Genomic DNA, 15,007 nt, shown 5'->3' with positions numbered 1-15,007 from the left:
TAGTTGTGAATATATTGGGTAATTACTTTCATTCTGAGCCAACTGGGGAACCAGTTTCAAGATGTATTGTTCAAAAGAGATGGATGATTTTTTTTAATCTTGCTAATGCAATGTAGAGAAATTGATTGATGAAAAAACAATTTCAGGATGCAAAACCTGACAATGTGTAAACCAGAATATTATTTGAAAGATTCAGAAATAAAAGTTCTGTTTTCTGCTGTGTTTTATGTCAGTTGGAGTGATTTATGCATACTTATAAATTACCAGCTCATAGAAATACTGTAATTTCTGATTGCAGAGAGTATTTTGGTTTGTTTTTAGTATTAATTACAGTTTTTGCTCAGCCGAGCATCTCATTAATAACATTACGTGTTGGGGAGTTTTATATGATTTGCAAAAATAATTTTATTTTTGATCCCAAATTACTGGTTTTTTTGTACTTTTATGTACCCATTGGTCAGATGTAACCCATAATATAGGATTATCTTGGTTCATTTCTTATTTCCAAGAAGTGAATACATTAAAATGCTGATCTTATTTTCTCTTTATGATTTGTTTTTTAAAATAAGAACTGAAGAAAGAGGATAAATACAAGATAAATAGCAACACTTAAGTACAGTATCCCTTCTACTGTGTGTTGCACTACAGCTAAATAATCATATAGTTCCTGGAAAAGTAACTGAGCTCTCTTTCAAGTGTTTTTCTTCTCCTTTGAAAATTGCAAATTTATTTAAACCATTGCACCTCTCCAGCATGTATAGATTCATAGCTAGCTTCCTCACTCCTTTTTTCCACTGTACAATCCTTCAAGTGTTTCCTACTATTTTAGAAGAATTTTTCTTATTTCCTTGTCTAAAGTGAAAAATCACTCAGTCCCTTAGATGATTTGACTCATTAGCATGTCACTGAACAGGATTATTTCAATTACGGAACTTACATGGTATAGCCGCATCTTGATTTTGTACTTCTTTCTCTAGCATCTATCATCATTTTACATCACCTTTCAGCATTTTGGATTGCAAATCTGACAGCAGTGTTAAAATTAACATTCTGATCTTTCAGAGAATTTTGACCAGTGTTCACTGTTTAAGTATTGATGTCAATCAACCAGATTGTGATCAGTGTACTCAAAGCTTGCACTAGATTTGCCTTGACAAACATAATTTCTCTTGCATTTTTTGGGGGGATTCCTGCATATGATTCAAAGACTATGGATTGACATGTGCTGTCGGTACACATATGAAGATGTGTAGGAACACTCCTCACATTACAATAAGAATGTTAGGGATGCACAGATGTATTTGTGCAATGAAATGCATCTTGCTGTGGGAAAACGGCTCTTCAAACTGAACAAAAGGTAAGTTAAAATTAAGATGTTGAAAGATCCTATTACTGATGATTATGGAATGGTAGGATGAACAGTTTGGTTCATCACTGGTGTTGAAGTGGAATAGAGGAAACATTTCAAATTGTCCTTCCAGTTTGTCCTTCCAAAGATGGGTTAGACATAATTTTGTGATAGTGATAATGCTGAGTTAAAGCAACCTGCTTTTTCATTAGAAGATGTTCATTTTGAAGTCTGACTTCAGCCTTTCTGCTTTCAGACAATTGCATGGGTTTCTTTTCCAGCAGTAAAACAACTCAAATAAGTAAAGAAAGACAGATATTTCAATAGTGTGACATTTCAATATTTTGAAATTACAAATTATGCTTTCAGGGTCTAATAGTAATCTCTGCTTCAAAGTTGGAAGACATCAGAGGGAATATCAGAAGTAAGGAGAAAGTGACACTAGGATGCCTGTGAAACAGCAAATATGAACCTACCATATGCCAGAATCCTTTAGTTTAATTTATCAGTTACAGGTAAAAACTCTTGAAATGCTGTATACGGTTCTGGTCATACTCAGGTTCAGTAACATTAATTGGAATTAAGGCAGAATCAGCATGAGAACTAATGGAAAATGCATACTAATATACTAGCATGTATGGAAAACAACTAGGAGCATGTGTGGTAAAAAGTAACAGGCAAACAAGATGGAAGAGCAACACTTTGTGTCCTATGTAAATGCTTGTGAAGCATTTGAAGAAAATATGATTTCTTTATACATACCATAAGTTCTAGAGTACATTGCATAATGTCATAGAAGGAAGGAAGGAAGTAGAAACAGAAAGATAGAATGATGGTGGGAATTGTGGGGGTTTTTATTTGTTTGTTGGTTTTGGTGTTTGGGTTTTTTTGTTTTGTTTTTGGGTTTTTTTGTTTTGTTTTTTGTTTTCTTGCAGTAGTGTGTAAGAGGTAGTACAGATCCTTTGAAGGCAAATAGCCAATTCACTTAGAGTTTGCTGATGCAATACACAAGCCAGTAACAATAAAAATGCATTGAGGATTAATTTGGTTAACCACAATTTAAACAGGTGAATGAGGATAATTAAGCTTTGGTGTGTGGCTTTTTCTGCCAGTCCTTATAAATGTGAACTGAATATACAGTTTAAAATCCCTCACAGTATAATTACCCTTCCTTCAGGCAATAGTTGTCATCTTGTTCAATATTATAATGATGGAAATTATAAACCGCCTGTCTGTCTCCTTGCAAATAACTGTGTCCTCTGTTAATGAGCATGGAAATGTCACCTTAAATTGCTTTAACATACTTAATACAAAAAAACTTCCAAAGCATGGAATGCTTTTGATGTTGAAAATCCATACCAGTTGTTACATTTGTGTTAGTATGCTTTAAATTGTCCTTATCATGGTATCCTACTGTATGTAGGAAATGCAAATTTTGAAAGTAAACCCAGATTAAACTTTAATCAGAACAGAGAGTGTAGAACAGTGTGAGCATTCTAACTCCTGTATTTTCAAACACTGACCTATCAGCTTCAGTTTCCACTACTGGTTGTGGAGAAAGATTATGATGTATTTCTGAATTTCCAAATCTGAATCTCCAGTGCCATCTGATAAATTTCAGTTGGTTAAAGGCTGAGATACTGGAATTAAATGAATAGGCAAAGCAATACATTGGAATGGCTGGGAACTTGAAAAGTCCTGAAAACATTTCCCTGAAGGTGATAGAATCCTCTTTTCTGTCTCCCAGATAATGTGAGCCACATCCAGGGAAGATGAAGTAGCATTTGAAAGTTATGGAAGTAATGAATAAGACTTATAGCAGTTATGAGGTGAAATGCCTTTGTTTGACAGTCCTTCAGGAACAGGCTTTTAGCATGGATCAAGACTTGCATTACAAGCAGTAGGGAAAACACCCTAAAAGTCACAAAAATGCTTGGCTTGAAAATCAGGTTTTAGCTTCATTATATTTCCCATGTTGCTGTTAAGCATTAGAATTGAAAGATAAATTATAAGTTACAAATAATTTTGCTATTTAGTTGCTGGTTTCCTACAGATAATTATTATTCAAGGGTGAACTTTTAAAACATTTTGAACAATTTTAATTAGTGAATAAAGCGTATCTTGAAACAAAATACTGAAGAATTATTGAGATGAGTTCTCTTTACAATGAGGATAATCTCTTTTAGTATCCTTGTGGTTTGTAGAGTCATATAGTCACAGTAAACTGATACTAGTCTAACATTGTAATGAAAAAGGAGAATCTACTGCAGGTGGAGACAGATATTTAGTTACAAAAACCTAGCCTTACCTTGAAAGAAATAAAAATGGAAGACTGCAGTTACATATTGATGAAGATAAAGCAAAGCTTGGTATTCCTTTGAAAATTATCCTTTAGTGATCTATGCTGGTCAAAAAAGATTTTGCATCAGGTTGAGCAGGTTGTTATTTGTAGCTTAGTGTATTACTAAACCCTGTTTTGCCAAGGAAATTCCTGCTTTGAAATGGTTTGTTTCTTTGTTGAGAATTAACAGATATTTGACTGTATCTCCAGCAGGATTGTGGATCGGTTTCCTTATCATGGCTGTCCAGGATGATGATCTAGTAAAAAAGATGGTATCACTGATATATTTGGTATAGGCAATACTAACTTACTGATCAAAATGTTAACTATTAACTGATAAGCACTCATAGTTGTATTTTCATAGGCTAAATAATCTCATTAATACATGCCAAACTGATAACCTAGGAAAAGTTAAGGTGAAAGATTCTTGATGGTTTTCATTTGTTCCTCTTTCTGGCCTTCCAAGTTATTTTCAGGGTTTTAATTCTTCAGGAATTGCCATAGAACCTATCCTGTGTTGCAGACAAGTAAGAATTTCATTCTGTTAAAGCAGAAAGGCTCGTATTGATGCTCCCAAGTACTTCTTCCCTATATATGGACTCAGTTTTTAGACCTATTAAGGGGAGAGTGGCAACATTTCTCTTCTCTGAACTAGTTACAGAACACAAAAGAAATCACTACCCACTAAACATTTTTGGTGAATAGAAAGGGTTTTTTAATTTATTTTGCTTTACTGTATAGATTATATATGAACATGATTCTTGAAATCTAATGAAAAGATAAATCTGCACATTCTACTGAAAAAAAAATCTTTCTGCTTCATTTGCTTAATTGTGAAATAGCAAATTTTTCTAGCTGTTTTTAAGGTTTGACATGATTAGCTGTCATTAGTTTGGTAATTAGTTTATGCAGATTTTTTGGATCAGGCTCATTCCTGTCTTTCTGCTACTGAATATATAGTATTTTTATTAAAAAAGTCACTCTCAAAGAGTTTTCCACCATTGTTTTAATTGCTTTCTCTTTTAAAAAATAACAATAGCAAAGAAGCATGAAACAGAATTTGTTTCACAATAAAAAAAATCTTTCATTTCAGAGGCTACATGGAGTAGTTTGATAGTTTGATGTTTAGAAGGTTTCCATTCTGCTTGTTAAAGAAAGAATTTTGCAGGGTTAGGTGGATTTTACAAATAGGTACCAGAGAAACACAGGTAATTATTTGGCTCTATCAGGTGCCATACTTCTAAAGCGACAGTTGCAGTGCAGTCTTTATTAAATATAATTTTTATGTTAAAAATTATTACCATCATATTTCAGTGACTTTTGTCTGATGTGACAATATTAATGGAGGTGCTGACACTTGCTGCAATACCACATCTATTCTTCATAAAACAGACATTGTCAATAGAGTTAAAAATGAAGTTGTAAAGATTTGCTGCAGGAAAGGAGGATACAGATAGAGTATTCTGCAGTTTGGGCATGTCAAAATCCAGCTGAGGATAATTGTGGTCTCATTTAATTTTGTAACTGGAAAATACTCGGAATACTTCTTAATTGGAAATCAGCTTAAGGTAGCTCCATCCCTATCTCCCAGCCTTGTATGTTTGGTCTGCTAGAGGCAGACAGGAAAGAGTAAGATGAGGGGAAAGAGAAAAGTTTGGGGTTTTATCTTTTTTTTTTTTTGGTGGTGCTGTTCATACTTTGTTATACTGTTGCTCACCATCTTTGAAAATTAGCTGAATTGAAAGTAAAGCTTAATTGGTGTTAACATAATCCTAGTTCTGCTCTACTCTGAGAATTTCAACACTTCTTAGTGTTTTGTTCTTTAGAGTTTTGTTTTGTTTTGTTTTGTTTTTTTGTTTTTCTCAGGCTATCTGCCTAGTGGCTGTTTGGGGACCAATGTGGTAAGAATTAGACTACACGGTCCTTTGTGGGCCCAAAATAGACAAGTGAAACCAGCAATTACCATGCCATCAGCCTGCCAAAAGAGCTCAGTTTTTGTCACACATAATCTGGAAGATTTCAGATTCTACCCTAAGCTCCATGTCTCACTGGGTTATCAATGTTTCCTTCTTTCTGCATTGTGCTGTTATATGTAATAGGTTTCACCTACGAGTTCCAGATTACAGAATTTAACTGCATGTTCTTCTTCATACTATTTTTTTTTTTTCTTCTTTTTTGGGAGGAGGGGCACTTAACCAGCTTGACTAAATACAATAATTCATGTTTAATTTTTGATATAATGAGTTTACTGTTTACTCTGAATAATACTTTCTCTTGGAGCTACTTTCTAAGTGAATGACTCACTTTTCAGAAAATATTGCTTATGAACTTTGTTGAATCCAAACCAGAATTTGCTTAGCAGCTGAACCATTTCAAGTAATAAGCCCAAAATTCATTTTGCAGTGCTTTTTGTGTGAACACAGATTTATTCATACAAAAAAAAAAAAAAAATCAAAACAAAACTGAAAAACTAGAAAAGGATGCAAATACTGTTCTGAAATATCTTTCAGAATGTCTCAGTAAATTTTGCAAATACTTTTTTCATTTTTTTCCCAGGTTTATCTTCCTGTGTTATAGACATAAGTTCTAAAAATACTTGAAATACTTCTAGAAATGCTTGCAAACTAGTTCTAGAATTCTTATGTGCAAGGAACTTAAACAGAATAATCCAGTGCAGAGTGGTGTTTTTCTCCTAAGAGATGCTTTTTATGCCACTTAAAAAAGTCTTTTAATTCCTAAGGGCTTGGTTGTGTCTGGTTAGGCATAGATTATAGAATAGTGTGGTGATGAGCTTTATTTTGTAAGATAACCGCATGGACCTAGAGTGCCTCTGGAGCTTGGACTTGTACAGAGTCACGAAACACTTGTCGGTCTAAGATAACCACATTGACCTAGAATGCCTCCGGCTGTGGAAATGGTGGATTTGAGGACAGGAACTTGAATATTGGGTTCTCAAATCTCTGTTATTACATGAAAAGCAAAAATCATCACAGGCCACTGTTTCCATTTAAACAATATGAATTGTGACTGCTCTTTCCTCTCTGTTGACTGGCACAGATCTAGTCACAGTCAGGATAGGTTTGCATCAGTATGCTACTACTGTTAAAAATGAAATTTTATTAAAACAAAACATATTGTAATAAAGAAGCTACAGTTTAAGACAACAGATAGTGAAGTTTCATTGATAAGTACTGCACAGAGAAATAATCTGGAAGTTCATTATACGCACCAAATTATTGCTCACTCACTTTGAAACAACACGTCTATGGCCTTGACATTTAATCAGAGCAAGAGTGGAATTTATTGAATCTCATATTTAGTATGTCACCAATTAAAATTAGTTTTCTTAAAGCCAGTAAAATGCAAAAGCCTTGTTATTTTGGATTTTTGTTTTGTTATTTTATGTGCTTCTGCCTTCCCTTGAAGATATGTGTTTTGGGACTTTAACCATAGAGTTGGTTTTAAAAAATATCTATTTAAAAAAATATTTATCTCTTTGTACCTTTATCTCATATATTTCATACCGTAGTTTTATCTGTTTATTTATCTATACCAGTACAAGACAAACCACAAAAAAAGTAAAAATAAAGAGCACAATTTCTGGGTAAATATATTTATATCATTAATAAGCAGTATTGGTTTCTATTGAAAGTGCACTTGGAGCAGGTATTAAGTTTATGTTAGAACTTAATTAAGTAACATATGGAGAGCTGGCACTGACTTGATGGCTTGCACACAGATGGCTTGTGCAGCGTGCAACCTCTGTGCTGCCAAGTGGCTTTGCAGATCTGTACCAAGTGTGCCTAAATGTAATAAACATTATAAATTCTCATTAATTTATGAAAGATTTGATACACTCCAATAACTCTGAATATTCCTTGGTAAAAATGAAAGATTATCTAGGATTTTGATGCTAGTTTTACTTGTTTAATAGGAACGTAGATTATAGTTTATTAGTATTTACATCCTTGGTAATTGTTTTGCATCTCACTATAAAGAACTAGGCTGAATACATGCATAATATATTAGAAATGCCATTAAGCAAATGATTCTGAATTAATGTTTTGCCTCTCTATGCTGTGCAAAAGAAATTTTCCCCAATTAATTTCCAATTGATTACTCCATATTGTGCCCCAAGGGAATGCAAAAATAGTCTGTTTATATGTTCCTTGCTATTCTGTTTCTGTAGTTTTATTAAACTAAACATCAAAAGAATAATTTATTTTATGTATTACTAAAGTTATATAATTTTAAGTTGTAAGAATCTAATCAAATATGTGTGTTCTGAGCTAGCATACCACTGAACCTGAACTTATTGTTTATTTTTAACTATGTGTAATAATTTTTTGAAGTGTATGTGCTTCCAAAGAATAAGGAAGTAAATATGAAATCAATTTGTTAGTCCAAATCACAGATATCTCATAAGCCTTCATGAGTATCTGAGGTACTTTTAGCTTGAATTCTTCCCAAAGCCTAAATACAGAATTAGCTTCTATTAGTTTACTCTCCCAGTCCAAGAGGTTCCTATGCTACAAGATCTCTTCAAAACTTCTAACCTATTAAGGGCTTCTACAAGTGCCGGTTTTCATGTGAATCATACTGAAATTTTCAGTTTTAGCCAAATGCCATTCTTTGTAACTCTTACAAAATCCCCATCCCTGGTAACTGCAGAAAAAATGTGTCTGGGCTTGTTTTCTTCTGTTGAGCTGTTCTTCAGCTTTTTTATTCTTTACTAAGGTATCTGATGATACAGAAGAAGTCAGCAGATCCAAGTAAAATAGGCAGAGCAGCATTTCCTGGTTAGAGCTTGTGAAAATAGCTAGTGGGAAGAATATTCAAACATACATGCTTATTTAAATCCAAATACTTTTAATTTTTTTATTATTGTTCTTAAAGTATGACTTTAGAAATATTTTTATTATCTGAATGAGCTCAATCATGTATTTAGAATGAGGAGTTAGGATTAAAGCAAGTCTTTTCCTCTATTCTAACCAAAAAAAATTTCATGTAGAAACCAGAAAAAAATGCACTGGAAGATGGCAAAAAAGCTTAAGTTTACTCGCTTGACCATTAAACTATAAATTATGAGTCCTGGCTTGATTCCTGTGCTGGCAGCTTGGAAGAAGGTGTGTCTCTAGGACCAGGGCTGTGGATCTCAAGTGAACAGAGAGGCCTCTTTCCAGACTTCAAAAGCAAAAAGTTTTCCTTAAGGTGTGTTCATTGATGGCTAACTTCAGTTTGCTCCCTTTTTAGCATGCTGGTGGTTTTGTACTACTGTTGCAAGACATCTGCTCATAAATTGCATAGGATCTAGGCATATAACAAAGAGTTCAACTCGCTTGGGGAGGGAGAGCAGATAAATGATTAACTGTGAAATGCTTTAATTCTTACTTTGAACTAAGCCTTAACCTTTGAACAGAGGATAGGAATTGGAAACCTACCTTCTGATTATGCTTTGGAAGATTATATTCCTGCATCATTATAGAAACTTTGAAAATTTTACTTGTTTGGCATAGAAGTTTACAAGAACTGTCATAAAAAGAGAATGCAGAAAATTACTGCCAGGTTGGACAGAGTATATATTTTTCTCCATACAACTCTTAAACTTTGTTTTTAATTTACACATAAGGTGATGAAGAAAATGGGACTGCAAAAAGATACATGTAAAATATACACAACTACTCTTTCTTTAATATGCATTCTTAAAACATAGAGAAAATACAGGTACATGTTGTAACAAGTAGTTTCTAATTCTCTGTGGTGCTGACAGATCCTGATAAAAGTGCACAATATTATTTTTTTATAGGCTTCTCTGTATCTCAGAAATAAATTGAGTAACATGTGGCAGTTACTAGGGTAACCATTTTTTGCATTTTGAAGAAAAAGTCCAAGAATAAAACACATGTAAATCAGCAGTGTGGAAATCAGTATCATCTACAGTCTCATATTCTCAATTTGTTCCATACGGTTTTCCTCTATAATGTTTACATAACAATGTATTAGATCTGCTTCAGCTTTTACCTCAAATCTCCCATACACTTGTATTTTGCATGGCTAAGGAAGTCATTTAAGCCTTCAGCTACTACGGTTAAATTGGTTTTTGCCCTGTCAAACTATATACATTTATTGTCAATAAGATATATCTGTGATTGCTGTAAGTGCTGATCATGTTTGCTCGGTGTGATTATTGGGTCATGTAAGCAGAAATTAAATAAAATTTTTAAAGTTGTCCTTTGCACTTAAATATGACTTCCTGTAATTGCTGAAATTCCATTAAGCATCTATCTTGAATATGAGTGTCTTTGTGAAAAGCCAGCAAGCAGCATTGGACCCAAGTCCAGTTTAGGGCCTGAACAGGAGCTCTTCTTAAGGCAAACGCTTTTGTGCTTGTTTTGGAAAAAGTTTGGTAAAAAATTTTGCAGACTTTTGCATAATAAGAAATGAGTCCACGTTATAAGAGGAAATAATTTTATAAGCTATCATTAACATTTTTCTTTGAATTGCATTAAAATACTTAACCCTAGTGAATGCCAACAAGCAGATTTTGTCTAGTGAATATAAAGATTAGAGCTAAGAAATAGTCTGTAATCCCATGTTGGTACTTGTAAAACTTCTTTGTACTTCATACTTCTGAGTTTAGCACATGCTCATGTTGGAATATTGATTTGCAAAGTTGCTATAATACCAGTGATTAATATCAGCAATTTAGTTTATTTTTACAGAAGCATTTTTCTTAAAAAAAATCAAATTATAGCTTTTACTCTTACTTTAACAGAAATCTAAAGTGCCTGCACTAGATGGTTTCTAAAATGAGAAAAACATTTTAAAGGCTTCCTGACTCTCCCTCTAAACTTAATACTAAGTAAATCTCATGATAATGATTTTGTGCATGTTCAAACTTAGAACTGAAAGGGCTGTCCTATGTTATTCACTGATAACATTAGAGCAAATGCTGGAATTTAGTTCTGCAGCTTATTTCTGCCCTGATTTACGCTCCACAGCTTCAGTGAAGTTGCATATAGTTTTATAGCATGGCTCTAGTTTGTCAGCCTTTGCACATTGCTGTCTTTTTTCAAAGATTAAGACAAAAAATAGTGTTTAATCATCTGTAAAAGGGTATTCTGTTTTTTAGGAGACTCTAATTGACCAGTTCATGTTTCCTAAATTGCTCTTGTAGAAGTAATTACTGAATGAACCTTGATATTGTAGGTAACTATGAGAAACTCAGCACAAATAATGGCTTCAAACTGGCAAGATTTCTCAGCAGAATCTCTCATGAAACTCTTTGCAGGTTATATCATGTAAAAAGTGAAACGGTTTAAGTATATTCACTACATGAAGGAAAATACCACTCTAAGAAGAGAAAGCCAAAGTTTAGAGCTTATTATAAAGTGGTTATTATGCTAATTCTAATTCATGATTGCTAATGCTGTCTTTTCAAGATTGTATATAAAATTGTAGTATATTCAGCCTCGGATCTGTGGAATACACTGAACACCTGGCTGAGCAGAAATACACAGATTACAAATTAAGATGGTAATGTTTCAGGGAATTGTTCTCTCCTACTAGAAAATAGTTGTTTTCTGTTATCTGAATAAATATAGTGTGTTATTTTAAAAATTTTAAACAAGATAGGAGGGCATTTAAACAATTTTTAGTATCCTGCTGGGATGCGGTCAAATTACGCTTCTGTTTGTAAGTAACAGCAAAGCAAATACTGCCTCTTGACTAAATGATGTTTTATTTCCTTTATAGCTGCTAGCAGTCTGTCAAACTGTCTGCCTTCTCAAAATTTTCAACTCTATACCAGTGGCTCAGAGATTAAACTCATAGTATAGCGAGGCAGATTGGACAGTGCCTTTTACTTCCAGTCACATATTAATGGCTGTTATCCAGTGCAGTCAAGCAAAGGCATCTAACCAGGATCCGTTGAGGACAGTAGTGCTATAGATCATCATTTAAAACTGTTAGCAAAAGAGTGAGCCCCTCTACTGATAGGATCATAGCATCTTGGGATAGTCAATTTGGAAGGGACCTCAGGAAGTTGTAGTTAAACTTCCTGCTTGAAGCAAAGTCAGCTGTTATGTCAGACCAGTTTATGGAAGGTAAAATCAAGCTTTGGAGTTTCTTACTATTTGCTATATAGGATTTATAAATCTTGTCCTTTGATCATCCCATTTCACATATATCATGGTTGGTTTTGGTCCATGTAGATTCAGTAATGTTCTTCGATGTGCCAAGCAGAGTTTATTTTTAAGCAATGCTAACACAAATTCATTTTTTTTTTTTTTTATGGAAGTGAACATTTTCCTCAGCCTCGAGTATTGATTATTCTTTACCACTTCTATTAAAATATCTGCATTTCAATTAAAGATAGATGACTTCCACAAAATTTACTCAGGCTTTTTGAAAATTTGACTAACCTCTACACGAGAGATTAGCAGATTTATACCACAACTTTTATATGCTTACTGTTGAGTAACTGTAGACACATAGTCTACAATCTCAGCATAACTATTATAATTTCCCTGCCATATTTTTGTCAGGCATATATAAGTGTGTTACATGTCAATTTATCTTTTTTTTTTCTTTTTAATGTTTTCTATGTCTTTGTGCTGTTGCTAGGGCTGCTATAAGGACACACTAACACAAAACTTTATTTGAAGAACTGACATATAAACCAAATTTTGTCGCTTTTTGTGAACTTTTGGTAAACCATAGGGATTGTCAGAGCATTGACGAAGACTAACACTTGAAAACCAGAAAGCTTATGGGTTTTGCAACCCTTAAAAGAAAAGGTATTTCAGTTTGGAACAGAAGGACAGGAGCTGTGTTGGCATAACTCAGTGTATGCCAACTCCAAGTATATGGATCTTTACTTCAACTGAGATGACCAAAGACCCTAAATGTACTGAAGAATTTGGAAAGTATGGGTAATTTATGATTTCAGCAATTAAATATTTGAAATTGTATGGAATTTTACTTTTCTATTCTAATTAGAGTTTATGGTTAGATGATAAGTACTGAAGGAAATATTTAAATGTCTAAAAAAAGGACCTGAATCTAGATTGCATTGAGAAGCCTCTGAAGGCAGTGGGATCACTTTTACTGCTACTAATGACCAGAATAGGAATACATTTTTGATGTCCATTCTGTTTCGACAAAATTTTTACTTTCTTCTTTCATTTGTCAAGTATGAGGAGTATGTCAAGTAGCCATAGAATCATAGAATCATGGAATTATAGAAACATAGAATTATGTTGGAAAAGACCTTTAAGATCATCAAGTCCCACCTTTACCCCAGGACTGCCAAGTCCACCACTAAACCGTGTCACTAAGGGCCTCATCTACACATGAAAAAAATGTTTACTACAGACAAGTGAAATGTAAACAGGAAGAAAAAGTTACGGTGAGGACCATGTGTTTACATTTTTAAAAATAATTTTAATGCCTGAGTTATATTTCAAGGTGAAGCATAGATTAAGAGGAGCATATTGAAGAGGTTTACTTCTCATCAAGAATGATGGTCTGCTATTCATTGTTTTTGAATATTATGGTTTCCTCACACAGGCAAACAAGAATGTGCAGTAGTTGCCAAATATTTGGCATCATTCTGCTTAATTAAATTCCATTGGAACAGTGTGGAACACTAGGTTTGTTTCCATTGTCTTTCAGAGTGTAGCACTTGAAAAACTACCTACCCAACTTTTCTAGGCAATAAAGACTGCTTTCAAGGGATTTTTTTGTAACTGGCTAGATAGATTTCCTTTTATCAGAAATCTTGTTTTTCAGAAAGTTTTGGCTCTCCATCTAGTTATTTTAGATAAAGAGACAATCATAACATGTAACATAACATGTATAATAATTAGGATTATTCAGAAAAGAAAGCTCTTAAGGAGTTATTTCTGTCTTTTATTTCATGGCATGAGTGGAAATGATGGAAGATGATGAAGTTTGTATTTCTAGATAGAAAAATGAAAACATTAAAAAGCAAAGAGTAAAAGCATTTGCAAACCCCTTCTGTGCCTGTTGACATCAATGGCAATTTGACCATTTACCACAAATGGAAGTAAAATTACATTCAAAGATGGCAATTCGAAGGACCATCTGTGAAAGGATTCTGGATTGTTCTATCTAGTATGGAAATTTTAATGGTAATAGTTTCATTTCTTTGGTTTTAGTTGATAGTTCTCTTATAATTACTTTTATACAGAACTCTGTTAAAACAGTGTTAATGGGAAAGTGGAAACAAACACAATTAGCAAAAATCAAGAAGAAATAAAAGATAACAATTTCAGTTGAGGCTTTTGCAATAGTTTTGATCCTGCTTGGTTTTACTAAGGTAAATCACCAGCAACACACAGTATCACTAGCCCTAGAGGTATGGGAGAGGGCAGTTTATGATTTAGTATCTGTGGCTAATGAGACAAAATTATAGATACTGTGAGTTGTAGTTAATCAGATTTTCTTTGATTTATATCTTAAAGTTGTTTTAATATAACTTTTGCACCTTTTTTTGTGTAGTTAGCAGTAACAGAATGTGTGCTATAAAATGAAAGTGTGCCTGTTACAGAATGAAAACTCGTATTTTGGTTTTATTATACTTTAAAATCATGGAAGGAGCAGTGTGAACAAAAATGCATTGGCTCTTCTGACTGCTGTTGAGACAGAGCAGAGGTGAGAATATAGTCCAAGTATACTAGGACTTGTTCTAAGCCATGGGTTCTTGATAGCAGGTTTAGGTACAAAAATGTACTTTTTTACAGATAACACCACTGAAAAGGAAAGTACATTGCATTAAAATGACTCTATGCACTAATATCTAACGAGATTCTTATCTTCCTATCAGATTGAATATAGTGTTTGTATGATGTATGTCCAAACATGCAAATTATTCTTGGGTCTGTGGATGTGAAAAATGTAGCACTATTGCTGTGCAGTTCCGCAGAAGACTGGTTGTTCTTTCTGCCAAAGAAAGATAGAGTTCAGCAGCTCAGCTGCTGCTCTTGGAATGCAGGATACATTTCCTTATGTGTTTTTGGCATTTGGAGTTTAGAGTCTGACCCTAGAATAATTCACTGGATATCCCTTTTTTCTCTTATTGCACAATAAAAATTAAGTGACCAAAAATGTGTTTGTTTGACACAATATTGATGACTAGATAATCTATATCAAAGCAAAATTCAGTAGAACATGTTACTTGAATTATCCATGCTGTGTGAAAGTTCTATTCAGACAAATATTTCTAAGTTTACAGATCATTATATTTGCAATTACTTCATTTTCTCTTCTCTCACCTCATAAGGACATCTCTATAT

The 15,007-nt window shown here is 33.6% G+C and overlaps 1 protein-coding gene across 1 annotated transcript in view; it reads left to right on the top strand.

The window, feature by feature from the left end:
* The window catches only part of IMMP2L (inner mitochondrial membrane peptidase subunit 2), a gene marked incomplete at its 5' end in the record, with an annotated part of 459,378 nt that overhangs the window by 199,914 nt on the left and 244,457 nt on the right, over nucleotides 1–15,007 (top strand). The window lies entirely within an intron of this gene.

This window comes from Psittacula echo, assembly GCF_963264785.1.
Source record: "Psittacula echo genome assembly, chromosome: 1".
Classification (NCBI taxonomy): Eukaryota; Metazoa; Chordata; class Aves; order Psittaciformes; family Psittacidae; genus Psittacula; species Psittacula echo.
This window is presented reverse-complemented; position numbering and strand designations above follow the sequence as displayed.